Consider the following 20,475-nt stretch of genomic DNA (forward strand, 5'->3'; position numbering starts at 1 on the left):
TCTGGGGTATTTATGTTAGGTATGTTTGTTTCCTGTGCTTGGGGGTGGCAGCCAGCGCCATTCGGACTAATCGGGGTGAAGGGGACCTTCTTTTTAACCCCCGGGTCGTGACTCGAGTGTCTACGACATGTCCAGAGTGGTCGACCAGCTTTGAACCCTCTTAAGCTCCCTTTTGGCAACAAGACTGCCAGAACAGAGGCCCTCGCTATGCATGTAGCGAATCAGAATAGGAAATGAGGGGCTCGTTGAAAATAACACAGAAATAAGGGTTGGCAGTCGAGAGTCACGGCCCGGGGGTTAAAAAGAAGGTCCCCTTCACCCCGAGTAGTCCGAGTGGCGCTGGCTACCACCCCCAAGTGCAGGAAACAAAAAATACCTTAACATAAATACCCGAGAAAGTGCTGGGGAAACAACCCCGCCGGTAGCGTAGTGGTTATCGCACCAGACCGGTATTCTGGAGGTCGTGGGTTCGGATCCCACCCGGCGGGCATATTTTCACCACTTTCTTTTCGACTCAAAAAATTCTTCATCTCTTTCTATGACCCACCACAACCTCCCCTTTGCTGTTCGAGGTTTTCTTGACTGCCAACCCTTATTTTCTCTCTCTCTCTCTCTCTCTCTATATATATATATATATATACATATATATATATATATATATATATATATATATATATATATATATATATATATATATATATATATATATATATATATATATATATATATATATATATATATACAGGAAATAAGGGTATAAGGGTTGGCAGTCAAGAAAACCTCGGAAAGCAAAGGGGAGGTTGTGGTGGGTCATAGAAAGAGATGAAGAATGTTTTTAGTAGAAAAGAAAGTGGTGAAAAAATGCCCGCCGGGTGGGATCCGAACCCACGAATCGGATCCCAATCCGAATCGCACCAGACCGGTAATCTGGAGGTCCTGGGTTCGGATCCCACCCGGCGGGCATTTTTTCACCACTTTCTTTTCGACTAAAAAAATTCTTCATCTCTTTCTATGATCCACCACAACCTCCCCTTTGCTTTCCGAGGTTTTCTTGACTGCCAACCCTTACTTTCTGTCTTATTTCACGGAGCCCCTCAATTCCTATATATATATATATATATATATATATATATATATATATATATATATATATATATATATATATATATTAGGAAGCTGGAGTAGAAATACTAGCCGATCGCATATCTAAAAGCTAAAATGACAAACAAGAAAGAAGAAAGATATATTAGACATAAGGCGCTTTGCTTCGCCCTGTCCATGTTTCGCAAGACGCTCGCAACGGCAGCATGCGCGCCGTTGTCTGAAGAAAGCCTCGCCAAATCCTCCGAAGATGTTATTCGTTCTCCTTTTTCTCGTGCCGTGTAGGCTCTCGTTTTTGGCTCTTCTTACGTGTTTACGTTTTGTCTTCATTATCTTATCCCCGGCCTGTCATGGAAGCGTTGAAGCCGGATCATGGAGGCCGATATTTCTGGTCAGGCCATCGCTTGGAGGGGCTTAAGCCGCCTAGCTTTTAGCCCGAAGGCACACGTGGCGTCGATGTGATCCCGAATCACGGGCCAGAACAGTCGGGGCTTAACAGCAGACAATGCCGCGCGGGCCGAAATGGCGCAATAGCCACCCAGAAGGCAACGAAAATTACACAAAGTGGGAGGATCGGGGACGGTAAAATATGCGATGACAGTTACAAACTAACATGGTGTCTAACCGTGCCGTCCCCGTCTGTAGAGCAGCACAATCCTGGTTTTGTAGGCTTAGGGCAGTGTAGCGAACTACTGGCTTTCTGCGCGGCTAATGGTAAAGCAAATGGCGGTTTGCGGGGGAGTTGGCAAAGGAAAGGCTTGCTTCAACGCTGACTGACTCGCTTATCAGGTCTGCCTTTTGGTCTTTCGTATGCGGACCGTATTTTTGCGAAGTTGGTACGCTTTTTCAGTGGACATTTTTTGTTATCGCATTTTTGGCATCGCCCCTTTTCTTTAAGAAGAAGCCGTTTTCAGTGCCCGTGACGAAACCATTTCTGCCATAACCACCGGAATAAATGCAAATTAGATAGAGGCAATAGTTTGGCAATCTACTGGTAGCGTGGATAACTGTGCAGCGGAAAGAAAACCTGAGGCCTATCTGAGGAAAACCTGAAGAACATAATAGAGAGTGCCAGCGCTTTATATATAAATGCGCGTTTGACTGGTTTTCACGGAAATAAATAAAAAAGTAAAATCTGTCTGCGGCCGTGAAATGAAGTGGGTGGAAAAAAAAAGATGCTGAAGGAAAGGATAGCAGTAAATGGATTAAAAGGGGGTATCTTTTAAGGAGAATTTCCCCCAGTATTAATCGATTCGGTCTAACGGTGCGACTCAAAACTGGCTGAGGATTACGACACTCCTTAATGCGAAATTTCAGCGCAGCACGAACTACGGTCTTCTCTGTGTCGGCGCAGAGCTGCTACGCCCAAGGAAGTGATCGTGTCGTCAGCGAACGCATGGCGGCGTACGCTACTTTGGCGTTATCTAGCAGGCCGTCGCCGCCGCAAATCATGTCTTGTGCGGCATTCGCATACCACCCTCCCCCTCAAACTTTCGCCATGCGTTTCCCCTCCGCTTTCCTCGTCGCCTTCTCTCGTCTATCAATTCCTTGATTCCTCTATCTCATATCTTCTTTGTCCTCTTCGTCTCCTTGGTAACAACGAGGCCGACGGCGACGAATGACGCGAAACCAACACAGCGAGTGCTTAAGAGCTGCGTTCTAAAAAGGCCACAAGAGAAGACAACAGCTTTGAAACTTTTTTTTTTCGTTATGCTGTGGTACATTAATTCCTGGTATTACTTGGGCCGAAGCTGGCAAAGTTCTTTGACGTGTCCGGGTAAGGGGTCGTAGCGAGGGCGTTCTGAGATCAGGCGCTCTTCATCGCAAAATAGGATGCGTAAAGAGCTGCTAGAAGAAAAAAATAGAAAAAGGTCGTACGTGGATTCCAACACTCTGGTAACACAGTCATCGTCAAATTGGTCTTCCTGATAATGGTCAGTTAAAGGTAGTTGCATAAGCTGGGGGGGGGGGGGGGGGCAGTCCACTAACCCTGCTATTCGTACGTCGGCAGGTACACTCACGAGTGCACTCACATACCTCCTCACCACTCCCGAGGGAGTGGTGAGTGAGCCCTACCATCGCTTTGCGTTGGCGAGTGCGAGTTCGAATGAGGGCGACGCGCCCTGAACCCCGTTCATCGATGATGATGATGATGATGATGGTGATGTTTAGCGGCTTCCCCTTGGTAACAGGGTGCTGTTGCATAGCGACCTTAGTCGTAACGCCACTGTACAATCACCTCGTCAAAAAAAACTTTTATGGAAGTTTCATGCTAGTCTGACTTCTTTGTTCGTAGGTCTTCCCAGATTCTTCTTTGTTCTTTTCCCACCAGGATTCTAAGTTCTAACCTTAACCTTCTTCTAATAACATCTACTGCTGTTCAATTCACTTTTCTTTTAACCTCGAAGCGAAGGACTTCCTGAAGGTGGATGCCTCCCTCACCGAGGACTGTACGGACACCTTTGCACTCCGTTACAATATGTCGCATGGTTTCTGGCGGCTCCCTGCGGCAACTTAGGCACAGTTCTTCTTGTACAGGCTCGCGGATAAGCGTTTTTGTCCGCAAGCAGCGCGCCCGCGCTTCAAAATGCAATTCACTCTCTTTTGTGTTATAAAAAATCTTTTCCCTCGTGATCTCTCGCTTCCCGGCTCTGTAGATATCTGCCCATCCGATGCCTCCCTGCACTGCATAATTTGTTGTTTTACTTTGGGTTCTAATGCCAATCGCCCTACCACCCTCTAATTTACTTGTAGCCCTGATTGAATGCCTGATTTTGACACATACTACGGCGTTTCAAAAAGTGAGTGCCGACACAATTACACCCTTCCAAATTCCACTCACAACTTCATATTTGTTCTGTCCCCAAGTGTTTTGTGCTTCCTGATAGAGGCGTTTCTTTTTTCTTTCATTCTTAAATGCTCCTCATAACCCGCCGCGGTGGCTCAGTGGCTAAGGCGTTGCGCTGCTGAGCACGAGGTCGCGGGTTCGATTCCCGACCGCGGCGGCCGCTTTTCTGATGGAGGCGAAAAGCAAAAACGCCCGTGTGTACGAGATTTCGGCGCACGTTAAAGATCCCCAGGTGGTCAAAATTAATCCGGAGCCCTCCACTACGGCGCGCCTCATCGCCTTCGTTGCGTCGGCGCGTTAAACCCTACAATCAATCAATTAAATGCTCCTCATAAGTTTGAGATAGACTTGACCTTTATTTATTTATATGCTAAGGTATTTATATTCTGTTACCAACGGTATTGTTGCCTGCAGAACGAATACCGATTCGTTACCGGCGTCGTCATTAAAAACCAGAACTCCCAACTTTGGTGTGCTAAACTCTAACCCCAGTTGAGTGGCTTCTTCTCCACATATATCTGTGAGCTGTTGCAGACACTGTTCGCTATCTGCTAGTAGTACAATGTCGTCCGCATATATCAGTCCCGAGATATGTTGCTTTACTTCCTGTCCTTTGCTGCTGAAACACAGATCGAAACCTATTTTACTGTCTTCAGGCTTTCTGTGTAGCCTTCTCATGTACAGCATGAACAGCAATGGCAACAGGGGAGAACCCTGCTTTAAACTTCTATTTGTTACTACCGGTTCGGTGCACTCTCGGTCCTCGCAAGTAATTTGCGGCTCGCTCTCATTGATAATTCCCTGCAGCAGCTGAATAAAGTCCTGGCCTAATCCCTCCCGCTCACGTATCTCCATAGAAGTTTTCTATCTACATTGTTGTAGGCTCCCTTTATATCTAGAAATTCTATCCATAATTGTCGATTTTGAGCCATTGACACTTCATGGATTGGGTTAGGAAAAATAAATTGTCCTCTAAGCACCTGCCTCATCCGAAACCAATTTGTACTTCATCCAGCATGCCATTCCCCTCTATCCACGCTTGTTCCGCTTTTATGGCTTGCATTGCCAGTCTGTATGCCATTGAGGTATCTGTAATAGGCCTGCACGAGTTGGCATCAGCCCTGTCTCCTTTACCTTTATAGATGAGCTTCATCCTGCTTTTACGCCGATCCTGCGGTACTTGCTCAGTTTTTACCACTTTTTACATTGCTCGAGTCAGTTGTGCTTTGTTTTTTCGGCCTAGTAGGTTGACCAGCCGTACAGGAATTTCAGCTGACCCTGTTGCCTTTTGAGCAGGAATATTTTCTTCGGCTTATTCCAGTTTAATTTATCCAACTTTAGCTGTCTACCTGTACGCACCTCGGTTGCCACATTCTCTAAATGATGTAGTCCTTTCTCCGTTCTTCTGAACTTCTATTGTATGATTGAGCGAATGTGAAATACCGCCTCTTCCCCATTCAGTGCCTGACCTTCACCGTTTATGACACGATGTTATATTTCTTCGGTTTTCTTCCTTAGTTCCATTACATGGTTCCAAAACTTTCTCGGCACGTCTTTACCCTTTGCCCTTATATTCGAGATCCATCGCTCACTTTCTCGTTTAAGTTTTTGGTGTACAAGCTTTTGTACTTCGAGCTTCTTTAGGCGGTACCAATTCCGCTTCAAAGTTATTTCCTCTGCTTGCATTCCCACTCGTTTGGCCTCCCTATGCTCCCTTAATGCTTGCTGTTGGTGTTACCGCTTCCTTGAGATTTCCTTGCTCCACCAACTTCTTGGCTTTCTTTCTTCTTTCCAGTAGTTGAGTGCTTTTGCGTTCCTTATCTTTCCTTGAATTGAACCAATCAGTTAGCTGTATTCCCAATGCTTTGTACTCTTTCTCTCGATTTCTGCCTCCTGGCTTTTGGCGATATTAGCCACTCGCTAATCGTTTTATTTCAAGCCATGAGCGACCGTTTTCGGGTTTTGACCTTTCATTTTTTTTCAAAAGCCAAAGTTATCCGTTTATGGTCACTTCCTAAGCTGTGGGCTCCCATTTCACCTATTTCCATTAGAGTCAACCTTTCATATGTTCCTTCCTATAGGAGGCTGTAGTCTGTACTGTACTGTTTTCCCCTCGTCCCCAAGTAATTTGTCCCTCACATTTATTCTCTCCGTTTGCGGCAATAAGAATATGTTATTCGCACATACCTAGTACCAGTTTACCATTGTGGTCTGTGTATGCGTCCAGATCATCAATGTGGCCATTCACGCCTCCAACTAAAATCACCTCTCCCGATTGTGATAACTGATTGAGGTCCCGCTTAATGCAGCTTAAAAGTTTTCCATTCATTTCTCTAATCTCACTATCATCCCATGACGACAAATGGGTAACTCATCATTAAAGGCACCCCTCCCTCCTCCTCCCAACAGTGTTTCTCCTCCGGCTATCGTGCCCTTAACCCACATTTGTTCTTCGCAGTTTTTGTTTACTCTGTGCCAGTTGGTTCCCTGTTTAAGAAGCATGCGGACCCTTTCCCTTTTCTTGGTACCTATGGTTCTGTTACAGCCTTGCCACATTCATGCATTAATCCCAAATATCGAAAAAACATTTTTGTAAAGGCATACACAATTCAGTGTTTTTTTTCTAGTTGACTGTGAACCTCTCACCATTTTTCCCGTGATCTGTCCCCGTGCATGCTTAGGTAGTTAATATTAGCCGCTCCTCCATTTTTCTTTCGGCTAACTCTTTTCCTGTGTTTCGGATAAGCATCGGTCATAGGGGGAACTTCGTTTTCCCCTTCGCTCGCCTGCATTGCTATCCCATGCCCCTTTCTAGGCATTTGTGCGCCCTGTGTGCTAACTTCTGCACTTTTCTCTGCGTTATATTTTTGATCTCGATCGCAATCGCTTACCCCTGCCGAATTTTCACTGTGCCTGTTTGTAGTCCAACTTCCGGGATGCTCGAGGCCCACCTAAAAAAGCTACCGCCCGCACAGCTAGTCGCATCCTCAGCTGCTCCTCTAGACGCCCACTGAAATGTACACCGTCTTTAACAAACGCCTGAACTCGGCCCGCACGGTTCAGTTCCCGATTGAGGTCAACCACCTCAAAATTCATTGATTTAGCGAGCATCCAAATTTCCCGGTTCGCTTCTACTCCTGCCCTTTCTATGTGGCTTTTTTTAGCCTCAAGCTCCGTCACCATGCAGACCGCAATCTGGACTCTGGACGTCGTCCGAAATCACCCCACAGTTGATTGACTATAATAAACAAAACTACAATAAAATTACTCCAACCTCCCCTCGCGGGAACCCCTGTGTAGATGCGACGCATAGGGGGTTCCGTTGTTGTTTCCGTTAGGTTGATTCTTCCATCACGTGAAACGTGCCGTGAACCCCCTGCCGCGGCTATGACGCAACGTGGCGCGGCTATGACGCAACACAATCCAACACAATCCACTTTAATCCAATCCAATCCAAATCCAATCCAATCCAATCCAAGCCACGTCAAGTCAAGTCAAGCCAAGCCAAGCCAATCGAATCCAATCCAATGCCCCTCGCGAGAGAGTGTTCGCTATCGGAGAGGAGAGGGGGTGAGCGGCGGAGAGCGCAGCTCGCGCGGCGAGGAGAATGGGGGAGGGGTGTGGACGGACAACGACAACGCCGTGTGGAGGGACAAGGCGAGTGAATGAGATGCCGTCGCATCTAATAATTTTCGAAACCTCACCTGAAGCTCTGCCAACACTTGCACCCCTGCTGTCTGAAATACTTATAAACCGCGCGAGACATCCAGCACCTGTGGTGGTGAAGATGCCCGGGTTACGACGCCGCTGTGCTGGCGCCTGTTGGCGGCTAGAGAAGCCCAACAGATAATTTTGAGCTCGCTCATACTCTAAATGCTAGACAAAGCCTCCCCATCGGCTTTCTGTGCGAATACCACATCCCACTTTTCTAGCCTTCTATAGAAAATAAAAAGCGCTTTCATCACAAGGCGCTCGAAATTATTTCTTAGCCCTCCACTACGGCCTGCCTCATAGCCAATGTGGTGCTACGTGCGTAAAATACCGAAATTATAATGTGGAGCTACGCTCGTAAAACACCAAAACTATTTTTCCCACTTGCCGCACCTGCTCTTCGAGTGACCCGAGTATGCGGCAGGGAGGCCGGAACTGCTGGCCGCCCTGGGAGGAAGGGCTCGGCCGCTAGACGAGCTACTATGGCCGCCGGGCAACACCAGGGAGAGGGACAGCGTCCACGAGGCACTGGGCGGCTACCTGGATGCCTCAGGGCTCCGCCTGGCACTTGACTCTCTGGCACAGTGACTGTGTGAACTTTTACGAGTTCTTTTTTTCTTTTTTTTTTGTCCTTGCTCCAGACTGTGTGGGTGTGGGAGTGTGTGTTAACTTGTAAATATGCCCCTCTCTCCCCTGTGTTCTGTAAATATGTCACCTCTATCATCTGTCTCTCCTCTCTATGAATCTGTCATCCTCTGCCCCAACCCCCACACCAGCAGGCGTTCCGGTGTCCACCCCTAGGTGTGACAATTCACGCCTGCTGGTGGTCTTTCCTTTCCTTTTTCTTGACAATAAATTCATTCATTCATTCGCGCATTGGTATGATTTTGGCATCGGTCTCAATGTGGCCACATCGAAGATTTCCACAACATGGAATGATTCATGTGGTTTACAAACATCAAGCGAAGTTAACTTCATCATCTGCCTGTCTACGCCCACTGCAGAGCAAAGGCCTCTGAAATTAAATTATCATTGCAAAGTTACATTATCATGCTCTAAAGAAAGAAGCAAAGTGAGTGGGAATGCGAATAAGCATTAGTGGCGGTTGTGAATTGTGAGCGTAAGCGGGGATGCGAGTGATGAACGCCACTGCGATTGCGTGTGAGTGGAAATTGCGAGTGGTGAGCGCGAGTGCGAGTGAGTGTGAGTGACCAATGTGAGTGGTGAGCGTTAGTGAGGGAGAGTGGTGACGGCGAATGGGGAGCCTGAGAGCAAGTGAGGGCGACTAGTGACGGCGAGTGGTGAGCGTTAGCGCGAGTGGGTGCGAGTGGTGACAGCGAGTGGTGAGCATGAGCGCGAGTGATAGCGCATGGTGGCGACGAGTGGTGAGCGTGAGCGCAAGTGAGTGCGAGTGATGAGAATGATTTGTGAGCGTCAGTGCGAGTGAGGGCGTCAGAAAAAAAAAAATTGTGTGACTGTGAGGGAGTGGCGTCCAGTTTTGCCGAGGTATGCTGCTATCGCTAATCAGGACTACCCAGAGTGCTTTTGTTGCAAGCGATGCCACAAAGTGATGCAGCCTCGATGTATGTCCTCAGAGAAGCGCAAATAATATCTATTTTGCAACGCCCCTCAAGAAATTAAATTGAGGTCTCTTAACAGAGGCAAATGAGAATACTAGCGCCCCAGAGTGCGGATCACCGCGGGTTCATTATTTTGTATAATATTGTTATTTTTAGTTTTCCGAGCTGAGTTGGCCACCATATTTCAGTCAGCGAACACACGTTCAGCTTGGCGTCGCTTACACTGTTCAGCTCAACGCTGAGCATCGGGATCTGTTGAAGTGCTTGGCCCGCCCATTCCCTTAAAGGGGCCATGCAGACAAAACACAAGTTTGGTTTATTCGAAACATTGCCTCGTTAGAACCATACTGATACCACTTTTAACGCACACTTCGTTCAAATAAGCTACATAATTAAGAAAAAAAAACAATGGCCATGCGACCCACTCGCTCATTTCGCGCAACATAACCTATGAAGTCATATGCCCACATGTGCGATTGGCTGAGCCGCAAAATCAAACGTAAATTAGGCAAGGGTTATAATCCTGCCGAACGAGCGATTTGCGTTTGAATGTAATGCATGTTCATTTTACAGCAGTAAGAATGGTTTGGTAAACAATGAAAGTTATGAAAATACACGTAAACATAGAAGTACCGATGCGCACTGCTCTTGGCAATGGGCGCAGTATGCTTGTTTTGCTTCACAGCAGTCCGCCACTTTGGAGTTGTCTTGTCCGACACTCGCCGATTGGAGTAAGCGACATTCTCTTATGTGAGCCTGTTTGTCGAGAATACCCCATGTTTCACGAAACGATGACTTTCTGTCGTAACAAAAACAAGCCAGGTGCAAATACGGTCAAAAACAAAGCAACGGCGGAACACTGTCCGCGGCTGGCTGTGGTAGCATCTGCGAGGACTAGCTGTAAGCATAGCTGCAGACCCCAATGACGCACTGGAAGTTTGTTTGAATACCCGCCCTCATGACTTCATGGCAGACGTCACGAAAACACACAATTTGGCGGGATAATCAAAATTTTAACCTGAATTAATTGATTTCTCAGTGAATGCGTCATCGTTTGCTGTCGAACAAGCGCTGGGGCACTGTAAAAACGAAATCTTTCGAATAAAACAAAATTGTATTTTGTCTGCATGACCCCTTTAAGCTGTTTCAACACGAAAAGACGATAGGGGCGACACCCACACAGGTGCAAGCCCACGTAAGCCGGAGTTAGGCTATATCCTCTCGATACTGTCATTCTCTGTGGATTTTGTGTGGCTACAGCGCCCTCCATTGGCGAATACCGCAGTCACCGACTCGTTCTTGATTCAGGTGTTCTCATCCCCACAGGCACTAATCTGCTGGGTCCATTTATAACATATACACGACCCTAGGCGCTACCTAGAGAGCTTTTTCGTTCTCTCGCGCCATCATTTCGCTTTGTGACCTTGATTAGCAGGCTTTGCACTAAGGCAGAATGAAAGACGCAATTTTGCGATGTCTGGCACCTAGCGCTTTCGCGCTAATAATAAATAAAACATTGGGAATGCTATGTAAGTACGCGTACTGCATCCCGAAGTTTTATTTTTTTTTACTGTGAATTGATTATCTGTTGTTTCCTTTTTTCTTCTTACTACGTCCTTTCCTTTCTTTCCGTGTTTCCCTACCATGAAATGACATACTCCCTGCATCGCTTAATTGTTCAGGCAAATACTGCACTAGGTAACTGCATAAAAAGTGAATTGCCTCGGATTCTCACGCGCACCTTATTCCCGCGTGATAGGTCGAAGTTCCAGAGCTATTACCGGGGCGTTGGTTCTGTGGAGCGTCGAGACACATGGTCCATTTCGGTATTACCGTCGGAATGGTAATTACGTTTGAGAAGCGGAGGGCGTGTCGAAAGTATGCCTGTGCCTGGTGTTAAACTGTCGGAGAGACTTTACACACGGCGTGTACACCGCGGCGAAATACTCTTCGTCCTGAAGAAAGTATTGATCGGTAGCTCCTAGTCGCAACTAGTGTCGCAAGTAGTGTCGTATTTTTCGCATTGGCGAGCTTACGAATGTCGCTTCACTTTCGGCCTAACGTCCCTTCCAAGTAGTAACCGAGACCAATGCTGCATAGCCAATACTAAGGACAGAGCGCATGGCGTATCACCCGATCAGACTTAGCCTAACGTTCCTGAGTCAGTAGCCAGCTGAATGCGAGCTCTTCCAGCTTCCAATCAAGGCTTAACCCAAAATTGCCACCTCAACTATCCGTTCCCTCCCCCCTCCCTTGTCTTTCTCAGACAAGCTCACCTTCGTTCGAGAAGCCAGCCGAGGTAATGACACCGTATCATTCCCTGTGAACGAGAATAAACTTCCGCTTAACTTCCTGACCGACGCTCTCGAGTTTTCTATCTCAGTCCTTCGCCCCGAAGCCCTTAATGGTGCTCCACAGCAGGTACGGCCATGTTGTGGTGAAACTTGAAGGCAACAAACCAGAGTTACCGGCGAGGAGGGCGTCAGTCCTGTGAAAACGTATTTGCATCATCATTAACCGTAAGAAACATGGGTTTTTGAGCCCCACAGCGAAGACAAATGTTCTAATTCTCGCTGAATTTTCGCAGCCTTTGTTGGCGCAGTAGGAAACCTCAATGTCCCGCATGCTTCCCGAAAATGATCGGGATTGCATTACTACTTTGACAGTCGCTTCATGGCAAATCATCTGGAATGGTCTCAGAAATACTTATTTCCGAAGCCGATAATCGCGCTATTATGCCACTACCGCACCCTCATTGTTACGAGTTTTTTTTTTTTCCGAGTTTCGTTAAGCCATCTTTTTGAAGCCTCTTTCAAAAACATGAGCCTCTAAATCTGAACGTTTGCGTTAACATAACGCAACTGTGTGGAACTGTGTGCAACATAACGGCTATCTATGTGGAAAAGTCGAAGAATGATGAGGACAAGCAAAGATCTGACACCTCAATGGGCCCTGTGCTGCGGCACGTAGTATGAGAGTTGCTATTTTCATATCGCGGCGCCTCAGGCCATATCAAATTTCATATCGAAACACTTGTAGGGTTTTGCAATTCGCCAAAGAAACTGCGCTACCACATTAGACTAGGCGATGCACTGCTGTAATGGTCACTGCGCGTTTTAGATCGCTATATTACAATGACAAAAGTAGTGTCATATCAAGTAACACAAAACATTTGGTACAATCACTCCTTCCTTCAAACATCTTAACAATAAAACCGCCTTCTTTTATGTCTAGTGGTCATCAATGAGTGAAAATTGCTTCGCCAAGCATTAAAGAATATTATACACTCAGAGCTAATAAATTTTCTTTAAACAAATTCACTGCATTCCTACGTTTGCATTTTGCGTGCATAATCCACTCTTCTGTTTACTTCATCCAGCCTCGAACGCAAATAAAGAATCAACTGAATAGAGATATGCCGCCTCCGGTGCAGTGATTGGTCGTTCCGCTCAGTTGTGACGAAGCGTACATACGAAGGTTCGCGAGGGTGCAATAGATCAATACCGGCTTGAAAAACGGTTTTAACTCGTGCTCTAAAACACTTATCTCAAAAGAAATCGCATCGATCTCCGCACTCTATAGCGGTGTTGTGTTTAACCTCTTGTTGATTAATGGCTAGTTTAATGCAGCCGTTTAATGCAGCCGTAATGGCTATAGAATAATGCAGCCGTAAACACGTTGGGGTGGCGCTCTGTCCACTCTCCGATTTCCAACGCTGTGATTTTCCCAAGATAAGCTATACCTCCCCCTCTCTTTCCCAAATAAAAACTAAAAAACATTTTCGTCGATTACAAATTAGACCATACTACAACACCTCGATACTCCACTACATCTCCCCCTCCACTTACCCCTACAACTGCCCCTTTTGCTCCGTCCCGAACACTACCTAACTGCTAGTCTGGTAACGTACCTACGAGGAAAAGAGCCTCCGTTCCCCTTTTCCAATCAGCCCAACACCAATGCAGTACTTACTGACGTCGCTCTCGATGGATTTCGTCTGGCCTAGGCCTGGTACAAACCCTCGGCCAGAGAAGCCAGACGTTACGTCTGCTTACTGGACCACGCAACACCTGCACAAGCAGAACTTTTGGCTATCTGGACAGCTCTGAGGGACAACACCGGGCCTTCCATCATATATGCAGACTCATTTGAGGCACTACGTAGCATTGAGGGCCCAAAAACAGACGACGCCACTGCTCAACGCATCCGCCAGATACACCAGCAAAAGCAGAGGAACGACGTTGACGCTAGGGTCACCTGGACGCCGGGACACTTCGGAGATCGCGGGGGTGGTAACGAGGTGGCACATGGTCTTGCCACCTCACAATCTGGAGTTCTACCTGTTCATCTCAAGCCTTTCCTGCTCGGGTCTCCCGACCTCCACGACCACACCTACGCGGACTCGCTGCCAGGCGGCCACTTCGAAATGGAGCGAGTGCGACGCTACCTCCGGTTTCTTCACCGCGAGAGATTACAAAGAATCACCCCTCCACAAATCTTTAAGGATTTACTCCACAGCCGATCGCAAGAAATATTTATCAATAAAGTACTTGCCAACCCGGCCACTACACCTCATATCATCCATAAATGGCAGACACTTGCTGACCGGAAGAAGGGCATTGGCACCGCTGCCCCCTGCACATGTACCTTTTGTCACACTTTGTGTGAAGCAAACATGGACCATCTTGTTCTGCACTGCTCCACTTATTTAGTGGGCGGCTGCCTCCTTCCCTATTCCCCCTTTTCCGCCTCCTGCGACCTTCGGATCTCCCCTTCCTAATAAAAGAATTTATCATCATCATTCTGACCAGTGGGAGCGCGAGCTGGCAAGCTCATGGCGCGAGCTGCGATAGCTCGCGGCTTTCTGTACTAAGGAAGTCACCCACTTTTATGCTCAATGAATGTTTTCCAAAATAAGAAACGACTGAAAACTGCACTTAAATGCGCCTATCTTAAAACAAATTATACCGCGTTTTTCAGGTGGCACAACTTCCGAACCATGTCTTGTAGTTTTATCTTGCTAATTATTATAAGTAAATAGCAATCAAGGTATTACAAGTATTGCCAACTCTAGTTGTTTTTCCTGCATAAATTCGAAACTTTTCTGTTCTATGAACTGTATCTTCAATGCCATGATGTCTGATACGCATTTGTATGACAAGTTTTGGTTTTATGTTTCAGATTGTTATATCTTCTATTTATGCATCACTACGCCTTGCTTTGCTGTTGCACGTTCAAACTTGCACTCATTCTTGTTGTTAGCTTTCCCTCCCTCCTTCCCCCTAACCGATGCGCTATACCGGGGCCTGCAGGGTACCTTAAGTACATCAGTAATTATCCTAAGCCTTTTTCGTTGTCGTTCCAGCGGCCGCCTAGGTTTCGGCAATAACGGCTTCAAAAGATAGTGGTAGGAGAAAACTCCTAAAACAAACAATTTTTCTGCGTGCCCCTATACAAAAAGACTATACCTAGCTTCACGTGGCTAATTACTCAGAGTTTGGCACGTTACATTTTTCAAGCAAGTTGAACTTTGTATCTCATGACCGTTTGCGACGGCACCACGGTAGCACCTTGTCTACAACTGCATTGGCGTTTCGGTCACCTTAGCTATGGTCTGCGTCACTTCAAAGTGGTCAACGCCACTTTCAGCGCTCGGCGTTACGTCTTCGCTTCCGGTATCCTTATCTAATACTTCCACAGTTACGAAATGGTTTACTTAGGGGACATTGCGCTGTCTGAGTATAAAAACTCACGTCGAGGCAATTTGGTCAGTTCGCTAATTAGGTTTACAGGTGCCGCCAAAATAATTAGAACATGGCCGCCTCATTATCTTGGGCCAGTACTTCCGGGAGTAGTGTCCTAATATTTTTGTGTTCACTTAAGTCATCTCAGGCTGGCGAACCGCTTGTTGGCTTTCAAAGGCTCTCGGCAAGTAGTTTTGTGGAACATTTTGCTGTTATTTCCGAAACCATGCTTTAATTACTTATTAACATACGTGTACCTTTAATTTTTCTGTAGGAGACGACGTGACGTTACACAAGAAATATATTTTTGAGCATGAACACGCATATTCATAGCCTGCTTGTCGCTTCATGGGCTCGGCATTACGGTCACTAATTAATTTTCATCGTAGTACTCCCAATTAGCGCTTAGGACTTTCCGCCTTTTTTCTGCGTTCTGTTTTTTTTTGTTTTTCTTGGGGGAGTTTTGTTTTGTTCTCCACCTGGTCCTTCCTTTTTTCTTCGTCCTTAGACCTCTTACTTCTGGCTTTCTTGCTTGCACTTTTTGAACTTGATTTTGTTTTGTTCAATTGTAATTTTGGTAGGTGGAACAATTCGCAGTTATGTTTCTCCTGTCGGCTAAGCAGCATTTAAAAGAGATCATTATTCTCTACTGATCACGTTTACAGTTCTCAGTCGGTCAGACAAACATTTTGTTGTGATACAACCGAGCTTTTTTATTGAAAAAACAATTCATCCATTCTATTCTGTGAAGGCTGGACACCAGCGCAGCTGTATATAGTACATCTACACAGAAACTACTGCTGAGAGAGCTACAAGATCAATACGTTTTACTCCGCAATGAGCACGATGCGGGCGCCATGACATAGACCCAGCGGTTCGTCACGTTGAAATCACCCTCTGCTACCGCGCATACCGAAAAGAAAGGCCACCATCAAGCATCTGGAAAACGACATATTCTTGGCCGGTGACACCTCGAGCACGAAGGTTTAAGCACATGCCTCGCTTATTTGCTTTGCCCCCTCACACAGGACGCTGGGGACTTTGAGCAGCCGATATAAAATATTCCCCGGGCATAATAGGATCCTGCAACACTTTTTTCAACTTCTTTCGAAATCTTAACTACTTGCAGAACGTAGCCAACTAACACATCTAGTACTTACATTAGGGGGTCGCAAAGTCCTGCGCCAAAAATAACTGCCCTATGTCCATCAGATAACCTAGATAACCTAGGAACTTGCTCAAAAGATTTTTCTCTCTTTTCCGGTCTTGACGTCCTTGAACCGTTGGAATTACGCCATTACAGCGGCGTAGCGACTATTAGCCGGCTTTCTTTCAGTCGCAGCAATGAACGCATTCGATAGCCACTTTAACGAGAAAGCCGCAAAAGCTAATCAGAAACAAAAGGTACATCTGCTGCGACAAACAAGTCACGCAGTGATGCTCCGTGCTGGCAATAAGCATAGCTTTCACAGTACTTCCAGACCCGAAGAAAAGAGTGAAAGCGTTTATCTCAAGTGTTGCAGAGTGCCTTTAACTCTGTTTATGTGGTTTTGAATTCTAAAGCCTAACCATACTTATCAAAGACTTCTTCCCTGCTAAATTGTGTTTGCGTCTCTGTGTTCGCTTTCGTTTCTTGGTCTTCTGGTGCGAATTACTGTCACAGGCCCAGTGGCCACGTTTCAGGCGACAGTGTCTCCGGAATCATAGTTCCTTGCGGGTGGTGTGCACTTTTAAAGTGAAGCTTTCTATGTAACACTGATGGCGTATGTCGCGTCAAGAACTCACTACACTTACAGGAAGGCCAACTGATGATGATGATGACCGTGGGCGAAGTAAAGAAAGAAAAACGCTTTCCGTGGTCGGAATCGGGTCTGAGACCATCGCGTTATGAACTAGACGTCTAACCGATTGCGCGACTCCGACAATCGTGCACCCCTCCGTCTAACGACGACGATGGTTTAACGCGAAGCTTTCTTCGTGCTAAATCAAATGGCGAAGGGTCTGAGTCAAAGCCGCTGCGATCGAAAGTCCTAATTGCGTGCGAGTCAAAGTCAAACTCAAAGTCTAAACCACCTCCGAGTCAAAGTCCAGACTCAGACGACAACCAAGTAATGCCTCACAAGAAAGCCTCGCGTTCAACCATCGTCGTCGATAGATGAAGGGGCGCAATATTTTGCACGTGCCACCACGTTCAACCATCGCTCTGCCACTGGCAGCATGCTTGTCGTGACTGGGATATCGCCTTAGTAAAGCACTCGGCTCCTAATATGGCCACCCGGGTTTCGTTCCCACAAAAATCCAAGCGTGTTTATCTTTGGGCGCGGGGAGTTCTGGACCACGGACAAAAAAAAAAATATGTGGGAAAGTGGCCTAGTACATCTTCGCTGTAAAAGACACGAAGAAGGCCGTGGTTCCCTCGGCAGTCTTCGTTTGTCTAAAACTAGTAGGCTTACAACTGGGATGCATTCGCACTAAAGGCACTCGTATCAGAACTCGAATACGACTTCCTTTATCACTGAAACTAAAAAAAACAAGTAACACGTACGGAAACACGAAGTGAATGCCTTGCAATCTATCGAAAACTACGGCCCCAATTGTGATAATTCACATTTCGCTTCATCGCCGTTCATTTTTGCTGGTAAAACTGATCGGCCAATGACAATGATCCTTTCGACCTTGGCAGGCCATTTCGTCCAACGAAATTACGGTCAGTTTTAGCAGCTCTCACTGCAAAACGAAGACATCGGCGTTCACAAGGCAGGAAGTCACGAATGCGCATCTGAACTCGTAAAAAATTTGAGCTTTGAATAATGGGATTTAATGCGCCGAAGTTACACCTGCGCTATGCGGCGCGCCGGAGTGGAGGGCTCAGGATTAATCCTTTAATTTTAACCACTTGCATAGCTTTAACGAGCGCCTAAATCTTGACACACGAGCTTTATCCCTTTTTGCCTACATCTGAGAACCAGCCGCCGCGGTTGGGATCAAGCCCGCCTCCTTGGGCTCAGCAGCACAACGCCTTAGCCATTGAGCCACCACAGCGGTTCCCAACAAAATATCTTTTAGAAAATCTACGTTGGCGTAAAAACGCGATTGGACGACGCGTTTGGCACTGTTCGACTAAGCAGCGCAACGAACACGAGGCTGTCACTGCTAAGAGCCCAGTCGAACCGGTCCTTCCTCGTAACGAAGGCTGCAAATCTACCGTCGTTTTCTCGGCGATAATTTCCCCCGGTTCTGTCAGAAAGGCGAGACAAAGAGAGAGGGAAGTGGATGGGCAGTGAACAGAAACAAAGCGCGGCAGTTTAAAAGAGGAACGATAAGGCGCGAAAACGCGAGAAGGAACGAGATTTCCGAGGGAGACCCTTTAAAACGTGATTAGCGCGGAGATTCCATCCTACCGAGCAAAGACGAACCTAATAACAAGTTTAAAAAAAGTTCGTTAAAAGCGCGCGACAGCGAGAGGAAGGCCTTTTCTCTTGAGAAATTGTCGAGTTGTAACTGGATGGGGAAACGCGGGAACGCCGTTAGACTTCCAACGAGTGCGCGTTAAGTTGGTTGGAAGCCGCGCCTACACTGCTTTCAGCGCGCTGGTGCTCTTAACACAACGAGAAACAGCCGGGGTAAAATTGGAACTGGCAGGGATATTGCTTTTGAAGAGCGACGTGACAATTCCAGCCGACGCGAAATTGTAACCACTTAAAAAGGAGGCTCGGCTTACGCGGGACGGGATTTAGGGGCTCCCGTAAAAAGAGTAAAAGTCTATAAATAGCGAGAAGGGCCGACACTTCTGTGCATTGTGGACAAATAAAAGTATGTATGAAACGAACGTATGTGCCAGAGGAACGACCACCAATTTATTATTTTTTTTTTGGGAGGGGGGGGGGTATAAATGATTTTACCTTTTAACGACGTGAATTAGCCCTAATGCTTAAAAACAGGCTGGCCTCTGTATTTTGCTATATTCAACTTGGAAATATATCGTTCGCAGCGGCGACGACTCCGCGATAAGTTCAAGAATTAGAAAAAAAAAAAAAGAATTGAGTACTGCACACCGCCACTTCCTGCTGTTCCCCCTGCTACGAATTGCGACGTCGGAAATGGGGAAGCGGATTAGTGGGCTTATTAGCAATTGTTCTCGGGAACATTTAATATTGGAGCGTTCGTACTTCACAACTACCGAATCGGCCCCACAACTTTTCGTAACCGCTAATGGAAATGCTGCAGCAAGAATGCTTCCTCACTGCCGATCTGCGATGACGTACTCGTACACAAAAAAAAAAAAAAAAAATGCGTGGAGGATTGAGAGGGTGAACCCGTTTCAAAATTCTAGAATCTGAAAAAATAGGCTGTGTCGTCGAACAAGCGTTATCAAAACGAGAAAATATCCAAATTGAAAAGTGAGAAGAAAAAAATTGTCATCTGCTTTTAGGGCTACCTACATATACACGGTCGTGTAATGTTATGCCCCTCCTCTGTGCAAGCACACAGATGACAAACTACGGAATAGCTCAGTGGGTGAAGGATTTGCTCGCAGACATTGCTCTTGATAATTTCCTTCAAATATTTAAGAACTCGTACGATAAAAATTTCCCGTTCAAAACTTTTACGCCAGCCAAAAAAAAGCCGCAAGCCTTGGATTAATCGCGAGCTTCTGAGCAAAATAAAAGCAAAGTGTTCGATGTATAATACATTTCTGAAAGAGCGTGATCCCGAGGTTCTAAAACGATTTAAAACTTTTTGCAATCGCCTTAATAAAGAAATTAAACAGGCCAGGAATAAGTACTTCAACCAACAATTTAATGCAAGTAGTCACGACACAGCCGCTACATGGAAAAAAATTAACTCGGTGTTTTTTACAGCCAGCTCGCCAAACACAATCACTGAAGTGGTCATTGACGGAAAAACAATTGCCGAGACGGAGCTTGCAGAGGCATTTAATGATTACTTCGTTAGCTTGTCTTTTTCAACCGGTACTGGGGATATTTCAAGATATTTAACAAATCCGTGCTCTGACACGATTTTTTTGCACGCTGTAACAGAAGCTGAGGTGTACTCAACTATTATGCATTTAAAAAACAGTAGCTGTACGGATTCTTTTGATATTCAAATACGTCCAGTAAAATTTGTCGCAGATATCATTGCACGCCCGCTGTCACATGTATTTAATATTTGTCTCTCTACTGGTATCTTTCCCGCAGCACTGAAAACAGCCAAGGTTACAGTTATATATAAGAAAGGTGATAAGAATAATTTGGGAAATTATAGACCAATTTCAATACTACCTGTTATCTCAAAAGCCTTCGAAAAACTTCTGCATTCACGCCTCTCAATATTTACAGACAAATACAACCTGATGACTGATTCCCAATACGGTTTCCAAAAGACGCGTTCAACAGAACTTGCATTGCTTACGCAAAAAGAATTTCTACTTCAAGAAATTGAAAACAAAAAAATTGTACTCGGAATATTTGTAGACTTTACAAAGGCT

At 46.1% G+C, this 20,475-nt stretch overlaps 1 non-coding gene across 1 annotated transcript; it reads left to right on the forward strand.

Moving 5' to 3' along the window:
• The first annotated feature begins 415 nt into the window (after nt 1-415).
• On the forward strand, nt 416-488 carry Trnat-ggu (transfer RNA threonine (anticodon GGU)). The gene has a single exon. It is a non-coding gene; the product is annotated as a tRNA-Thr (tRNA).
• The last annotated feature ends 19,987 nt before the right edge of the window (nt 489-20,475 follow it).

The sequence above is a fragment of the Haemaphysalis longicornis genome, unplaced genomic scaffold (genome assembly GCF_048455015.1).
Source record: "Haemaphysalis longicornis isolate Haplotype H1 unplaced genomic scaffold, Haemaphysalis longicornis Haplotype H1 scaffold_2, whole genome shotgun sequence".
Classification (NCBI taxonomy): Eukaryota; Metazoa; Arthropoda; class Arachnida; order Ixodida; family Ixodidae; genus Haemaphysalis; species Haemaphysalis longicornis.